The sequence below is a fragment of the Nicotiana tabacum genome, unplaced genomic scaffold (genome assembly GCF_000715075.1).
Source record: "Nicotiana tabacum cultivar K326 unplaced genomic scaffold, ASM71507v2 Un00125, whole genome shotgun sequence".
NCBI classification, from domain to species: Eukaryota; Viridiplantae; Streptophyta; class Magnoliopsida; order Solanales; family Solanaceae; genus Nicotiana; species Nicotiana tabacum.
This window is the reverse complement of record NW_027438363.1, coordinates 115,420-126,112: the sequence shown is the minus strand read 5'-3', so window position 1 is coordinate 126,112 and position 10,693 is coordinate 115,420.

The window sequence follows — 10,693 nt, the reverse complement described above, 5'->3', positions numbered from 1 at the left end:
GAAAAATTTCAACTTACTTCAGATTTAGCACATTTATAGAATAGTACAGTATTTGTACCTAGACTTCTTAACTAGAATGATATACTCTCAAGTGATGAATGGCACTTCGATGCCATAACTCAACCTTCCACTTTCAATCTTGAAAGATCTCAAATTGAACAAGTTATTCAATTTCCTGATGGATCTATAGATCTAAATTTTTTAAGATCAGGTTCTAATCTTTCAAGCAGAACCAATTCCTTTAGGAAAAGATCTACAGTCCCTTCCGTACCTTCTTCTTCAAAAACCCCGGAGGAAAGTGTAACTGAAACCACAGCTTCCGTTCCAGTTACTAGTAACAACAAAGGGAAAGTCACGGGAGTAGATTTCTCCCATACAATCCCGAAAGTCTATTACCAAAATCATCCCGCTAGTCCAACCCCTAGCGATATGTATCCTCCTTAGGAAGATGTACCCGAATTCCTTAAGATGATTAAGTCAGGAGACTCTTTTATCCCAAATCCAAAGATCATCAATCGTCTTTGGACTCATCCTGACAATTAAACAAAAAGAAAATGGTATGTTGCCACTTATTCTCTTAAACAAAGAGAAAATTTCAGAGATTGTTGGATGTCAGACATGAAGAGAATGAGATGTGAAATTGACTTCTTTAGATGGTTTGAAATATCCGGCAGAATCGAAAACCAAAAGGACTCTCCACAAGTCCTTATCAATAAGTGGTATACTGCTAACAACAAAGTTGTTGAATCTGTTACTCCTCCTCTAGAAGGAATAAAAATCCCAGTATCAAAAACTGTTATCTTAGCCTCTCCTTTCAAAACTAAAAGCGAGAAACCTAATAGTATGGTTGTCTGTTCAGATATTGATCGTATTATTGAACAAAATAACTATACCAATCAACTTCTTCATGTCGCCTCCAGGCAGATAGAAGATTCCAAAGAAAAATTCTTATTTAGTGGAAAACCTACCCTTTCACAATCCAGCACTAGTCAAAATATCAAACCAAACCCAGGTTTCAAAATGACTGAATTTTCCAAAGATAAGTACCCAAAACCCAATGAAACGTTTGACGTCTCTGGAAACATTCTTGATAAAATCAATAAACAATTGGCCAGTTTCAGTATTTCCAAAGAAATTTCCAAAGAAGGAAAAATCTCCATTATCCAAGAAAAGGAGGCCCTTCTTCACAAACTGTCTAATGATCGCTTTCATAATTACAAGAATTATCATAAGCGTCCTTCATTCCCTGATATTCAGTATGAGAAAAATCATTTTCTTGCCTCTGCGTCCCATGAAGGAAGAAACATAATAGAATGGAATATTGATGCTTTGGCATAACATCAAATATACCATAAACTCCATTAAATGGGTGTTTGCATCACTCCTTACAAAATAAGAGGCTCCTCTGACAAAGAAGTTGCCTCTATGATTGTAGCGGGATTTACCGGCATGTTGAAACATTGGTGGGATAATTATTTCACCGAAGATGTTAGACAGGCCATATACTCTGCTACAGCCATCGAAACTGTAGTTAAAATTGAAGGTACTGCCATGGAAACTACCTCTCAGATTACTAGAGAAGACGCTTGTGCTACACTTCTCTACCATATAGCAAAGCACTTCATCGGAGAACCCAAACTCTTCCAAGATAGAAGTTTACAAATTTTGAACAATCTATCTTGCCCATCTTTAGATGACTTTATCTGGTATAAAAACTAATTCATCAGTAAGGTTATGATTAGACCTGACTGTAATCTAGATTTTTGGAAAGAACGCTTTATCAGCGGACTTCCCCCATTATTCGCAAGCAAGGTCCGAACAAAAGTCCAAGATCGTTATGAAGGTAAAATTCCTTACCATCAGATGACCTATGGTGACCTTGTTACCATCATCAATGTTGTAGGTCTTGAACTCTGCACAGACATCAAGCTCAAAAATCAGCTCAAAAAAGAGCAACACTCCTCTAGAAGAGAATTAGGAAGCTTCTGTCAAGACTTCGGTTATACAAATGTTGTCGCTCCCTCTACTCACTCTTCAAAAAGAGACAAAAACTCTAAATCTTCTAGAAAGATTCACCATAGCAAATCTCGAAGAATTTTCGAAAATCCACTCAGAAAGAAATCTAAATTCCGTAGACCTTCAAAAACTTCCAAAAACAAGGATGTCTGTTGGAACTGTGGAAAAACCGGTCATAAAGCCAATGTATGTAAATCTGACAAAAAGAAGAAGAAAATCAACCTCCTAGAAATTAGTGAAGATACCAAAAGGGAACTCTTCTCTATCTTAGAAGAAGCCAATTCAGATTCTTCTCCCAATTACTCGTCAGAAGAATATAGCGATGAAGATAACATCAATGTCGCTTATAATTCTGATTCAAGCCAGTCCAGTAATGAATGCCAATGCTCCGGAGCCTACTGTACCTATGACAACACCACAACCTCTATTAAGGTTTTGTCTGATATCTCTAAAGAAGCTCTTTACGATGTTATCCAACATATCAACGATGACGATTCTAGGAGACGCTATCTACTAGAACTCAAAACTCTCATCCTTACTCATCAAGAAGACAGACCCAGGTCAAGGTCAGTCGTTGAGCCATTCAGCATGAAACAAGTCATGTCTCATTTCTATAAACCTTCTGAACCATCAATCTCTGATCTAAGACGTGAAGTCTCAGAACTTAAAGGAGAAATCAGAGATATAAAATCCAGACTTGGAAAAGTCGAACTTGATGTTCTTACAGAACAGGTCCTTAAAGAAGTCAAAACCTACGACCATAAGTATGAGAATGAAGAACCTGAGTTTCAGCCTCAAGAAGATGAGTATCACTCAGATAATGACAACTCTACCAACTTTAGTCTTACTCAAGATAAGACTTCATCCTCCCAGGCTCCCGGGATTACAGTTATTACTAGTATCAAACCTCAGAGTTATCATATTCCTATTAAAATTGTTATTAGCAAACACTTTGTCATTACAAAATTGCTTTGCTTGACAGCGGTGCAGATCGTAACTGTATCATGAAAGGTATTGTTCCTATCCAGTATTTAGAAAAAAGTACTTCTAAATTATACTCCGCTACAGGAGAACAACTTCGTATTAATTACAAACTTTCTAAAGCTCATATTTGTAACAATGGTATTTGCTTGACAAATAATTTTATTATAACTGAAGATATGAATGAAGATATCATTTTAGGAATACCTTTATTACTCAAATAAAACCTTTCATTACTGGGTTAGACGGTATCTCCACACATATTTTAGGAAAAGATTTACACTTTCCTTTTGTTAAAACTCTTTCACTAGATGAAAGTAATTTTATAAGAAAAAATACTGTTTTTTGTATTAATAAACTTTCTCAGCATGTCACTTTTTTAAAGGATGAAATAAAAGTTAAGACAATCGAGCAGATTTTAAAAACCACGGAGATGGTTACTAAAATAGCCAATCTTCAAAATATCTTTGAAAAAGAAATATGCTCGGATTTTCCTAACGCTTTTTGGGAAAGAAAAAAGTATTTAGTCGAACTTCCTTACAAAGTGATGGAAACTTGCAAAACTGAGATTTCTAATCTCCTTAAGAATAACATTATTCGCCCCTCTAAATCCCCTTGGAGTTGTTCTGCCTTTTATGTTAATAATAGTGCAGAGAAAGAAAGAGGAGCACCACGATTTGTTATAAACTATAAGCCTTTGAATGCTTGCCTTAAATGGATTAGATATCCCATTCCTAACAAAAGGGATCTCTTAAAGAGAACTTATAAAGCTAATATTTATAGCAAGTTCGATATGAAATCTGATTTCTGGCAAATTCAAGTAGCCGAGAAAGACAGATACAAAACTACATTCAATGTTCCCTTCGGTCAATACGAATGGAATATAATGCCATTTGGGCTTAAGAATGCCCCTTCAGAGTTCCAGAATATTATGAACTCCATCTTTAATGACTATAGTTATATGTCTATTGTCTATATAGATGATATTCTTATCTTCTCTAAAAACAAAGATTCTCATTTTAAGCATCTCAACACTTTCCTTAAAGCTGTTAAGAGAAACGGTCTAGTGGTTAGTGCCAAGAAGATTAAACTCTTTCAGACCTCCATTAGATTCTTAGGCCATGACCTATACCAAGGATCTTATAAACCAATTTATAGAGCTATAGAATTCTCTTCAAAATTTCCAAATGAGATTACTGATAAAACCCAGCTTTAAAGATTTCTAGGAAGTCTCAACTACGTAGCTGATTTTATCCCCAACATTAGACAGGTCTGTGAACCTCTTTATAAAAGACTTAGGAAGAATCATATCCCTTGGAGCACTGAACAAACGCAATCAGTCATCCAAATTAAAGGTTTAGTGCAAAACCTCTCATGCTAAGGAATCCCTAACCCAGAAGCTTTTATGATTGTTGAAACAGACGCTTCAGACATAGGTTATGGAGGAATTCTTAAACAATGGATGACCATAGAATCATCTGAACAACTTGTTCGTTTTACATCTGAAATTTGGAATTCCGCCCAGAAAAACTATTCTACACTCAAGAAAGAAGTCTTGTCTATAGTACTATGTATTACTAAGTTTCAAGACGATCTTATAAACAAAACTTTTTTAGTAAGAGTAGATTGTAAATTTGCCAAAGAGATTCTTCAAAAAGATGTCAAAAACCTTGTTTCAAAACAAATATTCGCTAGATGGCAAGCTCTACTATCTAGTTTTGATTTCAAAATAGATTTTATTAAAGGAGAAAACAACTCTTTACCGGATTTTCTAACAAGAGAATTTTTACAGGGAAAAAATGAGGCCTTTCAAGCCTAACCCATCTTCCAAAGGAAAAGAAACCAACCGTCCGCAAATGGCTAGACCATTAGTCCTTCCTCCAATCACTCCTAATAAAACAACAGCCCCTCAAAGCCCCTAACTTTCTTTCCATAACAAATATACAGCTCTAGCTGAATATCCCAAATTACCAGCCCCAATACCAGTTCCATCAGAGAAACTGACCAAACTCCAGCCACCAAAGCCTTTTGAAAAAGGAACAACTTCCAACTCCTCAGTACAAACTAAGGAGAGCTACGCCATGAAAATTTCCGAAATTTTTGCAGAAGCCGTCAGCCCTTCAGCTAAGAAAGCACAAGAAGATCTTCCTAAAGAAGAAAATTTTGAATATATTACCCTCCAGGTATTACCTCTACTAGCACTCGACAAAGAGTATGAAGGTCTCAAGATTGAAGACCTTATTAAACCATGTTTTACCGATTTTAACTATGTGGATACAGAAAATCCATATAAAATAAGAAGGTTCTACGAAGCCATCCTCATCGACACCGATTCCATAGAAGTAGAACATAATTTAAATGATAAAAGTCCAGGGTATATTAATTACTCTAGGGTTACCATTACAAAAATATTATCACCATTTGAGTGGTTCGCCAATCACCTGCACATACCGATAGCACTGTCTATGATGCACTGACCTCAGACATATAACTGGCATGACTACAAAGCTGCCTGGTTCAATTTTCTATACCATAGGCCAGGACATACTTCGTTTGTTAAATATATCCTAGAAGTCACTAAGGCTATAATTCCCAGATGGTTCTACGAATGGTGGAACATTTTCGGAGGAAACAAGGAAATTCTTCCCCAACAATTTCTCAACAGATTTGATGATTTTCAGACTAAAGAGGCCATATCTACTTTACCTGAGCACATTAAAATGTGCAAGTATTTTATTCAAAAAAGAATTTCCTTCATTATTAGTTGGAATTTTTCTAAGGGGGAATTCGAAAGAATCAAATATCTGTCTAAAGAAATCAAGATCAAGGGATGGACTCCCAAACAGCAAGTCCTAAAACCCCCAAGAAACATTCAACAAAGATTCACTAAAGCTTCATCATCCAAAGCAGCTCTCAGAGAGAAACTTAAGCAAGCCTTGCAGGACATTGACAACTATGAAGAAAGTCAAATCATGCAACTGATAGAAGACGTTGCTTCAACAGGAGAAAGCAGTAATGGAGACATGTGCGACCCAAAGGGAATAGCTTTGGCCTACATGGATCCCCACTGTGAATGAAGAGTCATTTTCTAGTCAGCATTAGAAAAGAATCTTATCCTTTGCTTTACTTTTAAAAAAGTAACCGCCTCACTTTAGTTTTCAAAAGTAACCACCCACTTTTGTTTGTCGACCACTTAACTCTGTCTGACGAAACAAAACCATACACTTGTACGCCTATGATTAAAAGGCATCTTTCCTTAGTCTATTTAAGACTCCCCATTCCCATTGTAAGAGGCACCGAAAAATTTTCCAATTTTCAAAGACCTCTCCCTCTAGTATTCTCTACTTATTTCCGTTTCTATGTTCTTAATGTTGATTGAATAAAAATCCGATGGGAGGGGGAGCGACGATGTCCATTCCACATTTCATGAAAGGCCATGGAGACAGGACCGAGTGGAGGAGTTTCCCGGGTTGATGAATCATGGGTGCATGTCTTTGACATTTGTCGCATTTTCGAATGAACTCCCTTGCTTCTTTGTCCATATCGATCCAATAATATCCTGATCTAATTATTTTGTGGACTAATGAATCAGCACCGGAATGATTCCCACAAGTGCCCTTGTGAATCTCATGTAGGATGTAGTCAGTATCTCCCAGTCCCAAATATATTACCAGTAGACCATCGAAGGTCCTTCTAAACAGTGTTCCATCATTGGATAAGGTGAATTGTGCAGCTTTTGTGCGTAAAGCTCTCGATTCTTTTGGATCTGATGGAAGTTTTCCGTTCTTGAAGTACTCTATATATTTGTTTATCCAATCCCAAGTTAGACTTGTGGATTTTATCTCGGCAAGACCTTCTTCGATTATCGATTTCATGAGTTGCACGATCCCGAGTTGAATTCGTCATCCTCGACCGACGAACCTAAGTTCACAAGAGCGTCGGCCTCACTGTTCTACTCTCGAAGTATATGTTGCAAAGTCCATTCTTTGAATCGATGTAGAGTCACTTGTAATTTATCCAAGTACCTCTGTATTCGATCTTCTCGAACTTCAAAAGTCCCATTGACTTGATTTACCACGAGAAAGGAATCATATTTAGCCTCCACGACCTCGGCTCCCAAACTTCTAGCTAGTTCGAGACCTGCAATCACGGCCTCATATTCAACCTCATTGTTAGTCAATTTTATAGTTTTGATAGATTGTCTAACTACATTACCAGTGGGTGATTTTAGTACGATGCCCAGTCCGGACCCCTTTGCATTCGAGACACCGTCCGTAAGGAGGGTACAGACTCCCGAAGAGGTACCCAATTTTATTAGTAATTCTTTTTCAATCTCGGGTACGAAGGCCGGCGTAAAGTCAGCCACGAATTCCGCTAAGATTTGAGATTTTATAGCGGTTCGAGGTCGATACTCGATGTTGTACCCGCCGATCTCTATGGCCCATTTGGCCAACCGACCTGAAAGCTCAGGTTTGTGTAAAATATTTCGTAGAGGATAAGTTGTTATAACATGTATCGGATGGAACTGGAAATATGGTTTTAGTTTCCTATAGGCACTTATTAAAGCAAGCGCTAATTTTTCTAAGTGTGGATATCTAGTTTCGGCCTCACCTAAAGTTCAACTTATATAATAAATAGGGAATTGCGTACCTCGTTCTTCTCGAATTAGGACTCCACTTACCGCTATCTCTGGGACTGCTCGATACATATAAAGATGTTCGTCTGCCTTCGGGGTATGAAGCAACGGAGGGCTCGATAAATACCGATTTAGCTCTTCCAAAGCCTGCTAACATTCCGGAGTCCATGCAAAATTTCTTTTCTTTTTAAGCAGAGAGAAAAATCGGTGGCTCCTATCCGAGGATCTCGAAATGAATCGTCCCAGGGCGCTATCCGTCCTGTTAGTCTTTGCGCGGCCTTTACATTATCTACCACTGTGATGTCCTCGATTTCTTTGATTTTATCAGGGTTAATCTCGATTCCTTGATTGGACACCATGAAACCGAGAAACTTGCCTGAGCCAACCCCGAAAGCACATTTTTCGGGATTGAGCTTTATGTTGTACTCCCTTAGTATGTCGAAAGTTTCTTGAAAATGCTTTAAATGGTCATCTGCTCGCAGGGATTTAACTAACATGTCATCAATATAAACCTCCATTGATTTTCCTATTTGATTTTCGAACATTCTGTTTATTAGGCGTTGGTAAGTTGCAACAACATTTTTTAGGCCGAATGGCATTACATTATAACAGTTGGTTCTGTACTTAGTGATAAATGAGGTTTTTTCCTGATCCTCCGGGTTCATCTGTATTTGGTTGTACCCGGAATAGGCATCGAGAAAACTGAGAGTCTCGTGGTCGGCCGTGGCATCGATCATACGATCGATATTAGGCAAATGAAAAGAGTCCTTAGGGCATGCTTTATTCAGGTCTTTATAATCTATACACATTCTAAGTTTGTTCCCCTTTTTAGGGACTACCACCACATTTTCTAGCCATTCGGGGTATTTTTACTACCCGAATGGACCCTATTTTAAGAAGTTTGGTTACTTCGTCTTTGATGAAGGCGTGTTTGACCTCGGACTGGGGCCTTCTTTGTTGTTTTACCGGGTGGAATTTTGGGTCCAAGCTAAGCTTATGAGTGGTGATTCCCGGTGGGATCCCTGTCATGTCTAGATGGGACCAAGCGAAACAGTCTATGTTAGCTATAAGAAATTGAATAAGCTTTCTCCTGAGCTCGGGATCTAACCCTGAGCCTAGGTATACCTTTCGTTTGGGAAGATATTCCATTAGTATGACTTGCTCTAGTTCTTCGATTGTTGATTGGGTGGCATCGGAATCATCAGGAACCACAAAAAATCGAGGGACCTATGTTCATCATCTTTATCAGTCTTCTGATTCTCTAATTGGGTCGAAGCTGACGTTTGTAATTGCTATTTGGTATTCCGTTCCTCCTTCGAATCATATCCTTTTGCTGATGATAATGATGACATCAGAATCACTTTATCGACGACAAACATTTCTTTTGCGGACGGTTGCTCCCCGTAGACCATTCTGATTCCCTCCGATGTTGGGAACTTCAAAACCTGGTGGAGGGTCGAGGGTATAGCCCTCATAGTGTGGATCCACGGCCTTTCGAACAGGGCATTGTATCTCATATCGCCTTCGATCATGTGGAACTTCATTTCTTGGATGGTTTCGGCCACGTTAACTGGCAAGATTATTTCGCCCTTAGTAGTTTCACGTACCATATTGAATCCGTTTAGTACCAAGGTTGCGGGCACGACCTGGTCCTGTAGACCGAGTTGCTCTACGACCCTCGATCGAATGATGTTGGCCGAACTACCTAGATCAATTAACACATGTTTAACTTGAGTTTTATTCATAAGTACAAATATTACCAGTGCATCGTTATGTGGTTGCATGATTCCTTCCGCGTCTTCATTATTAAAGGAAAAGCTTCCTTCATGGGTGTAATCCTGAGTTCGGGATCGCTTTTCTCTTACAACCGACATCTCAGTGCATTTAAGCATCGGCCCTTGGGGGGTATCGATCCCACCAATGATCATGTGGATGATGTGTTGTGGCTCTTCTTATTCGTTTTGTCTATTGAAATTCATGTTCTTGAAATGGTTTTTGGCCCTGTCACTTAAACATTCTCAAAGGTTCCCTTTGTTGAATAACCGAGCTACCTCCTCTTTTAGTTGTCTTCAATCTTCTGTTCTGTGGCCATGAGTGCCATGATATTCCCACATTTGATTGGGATTCCTCTGGGCAGGATCAGTCTACATAGGTTGAGGCCATTTAGTATCTTTGATGCGTCCGATAGCCGATACGATAGCAGATGCATCGATGCTAAAGTTATACTCCGATAACCGAGGTGTTTCCTTAGGTCTGTTATGCATGTCGAACCCATTCATGTTTATCAGCCCCCGATACCCTTGGCCTCGATCATTTCTCTTTTCGCCTCGTACAGGGTTGTGTGAAGGTTCACTACCCCTACGATCTCCGTTATACGGCCGGTATCGATCCTTGTTTGACCTTGGTTCTCGGTCGATATCCCTTTTAATATCGGACCCAGAACCTAACTGGTCGTCTTCGACTCTTATTTTGGATTGATATCCATTGTGCACATCGGCCCAAGTAATAGCTGGGTACTCGATCAGGTTATGCTTCAGCCACCGTGAAGCCATCGAGCTTCGTTCATTTAGACCTTGAGTGAAAGCTTGAACATCCCCATCATTGTGACTGGTGGTAGATCCATTCGCTCCATTTGGAAATGAGATACGAATTCTCTTAGCATCTCGTTATCCTTTTGTCTTACCTTGAATAGGTCCGACTTCCTGGTCTCGACCTTTATGGACCCAGCATGTGCTTTTACGAAAGAATCTGCAACCATAGCAAAAGAATCAATAGAGTTAGACGGTAAATTATGATACCATATCATTGTTCCCTTTGACAGGGTTTCACAAATATTTTCAATAATACTGATTCGATCTCATCGTCCTCTAGATCGTTCCCTTTGATGGCACATGTGTAAGAGGTGACATGTTCGTTGGGGTCGGTCGTTCCATTATATTTAGGAATCTCGGGCATGCGAAACTTCTTTGGGATCGGTTTAGGAGCCGCGCTCGGGGAGAAAGGCTTTTGTATGAATTTTTTGGAATCTAAGCCCTTTAATATCAGTGGCGCCCCCGGGAT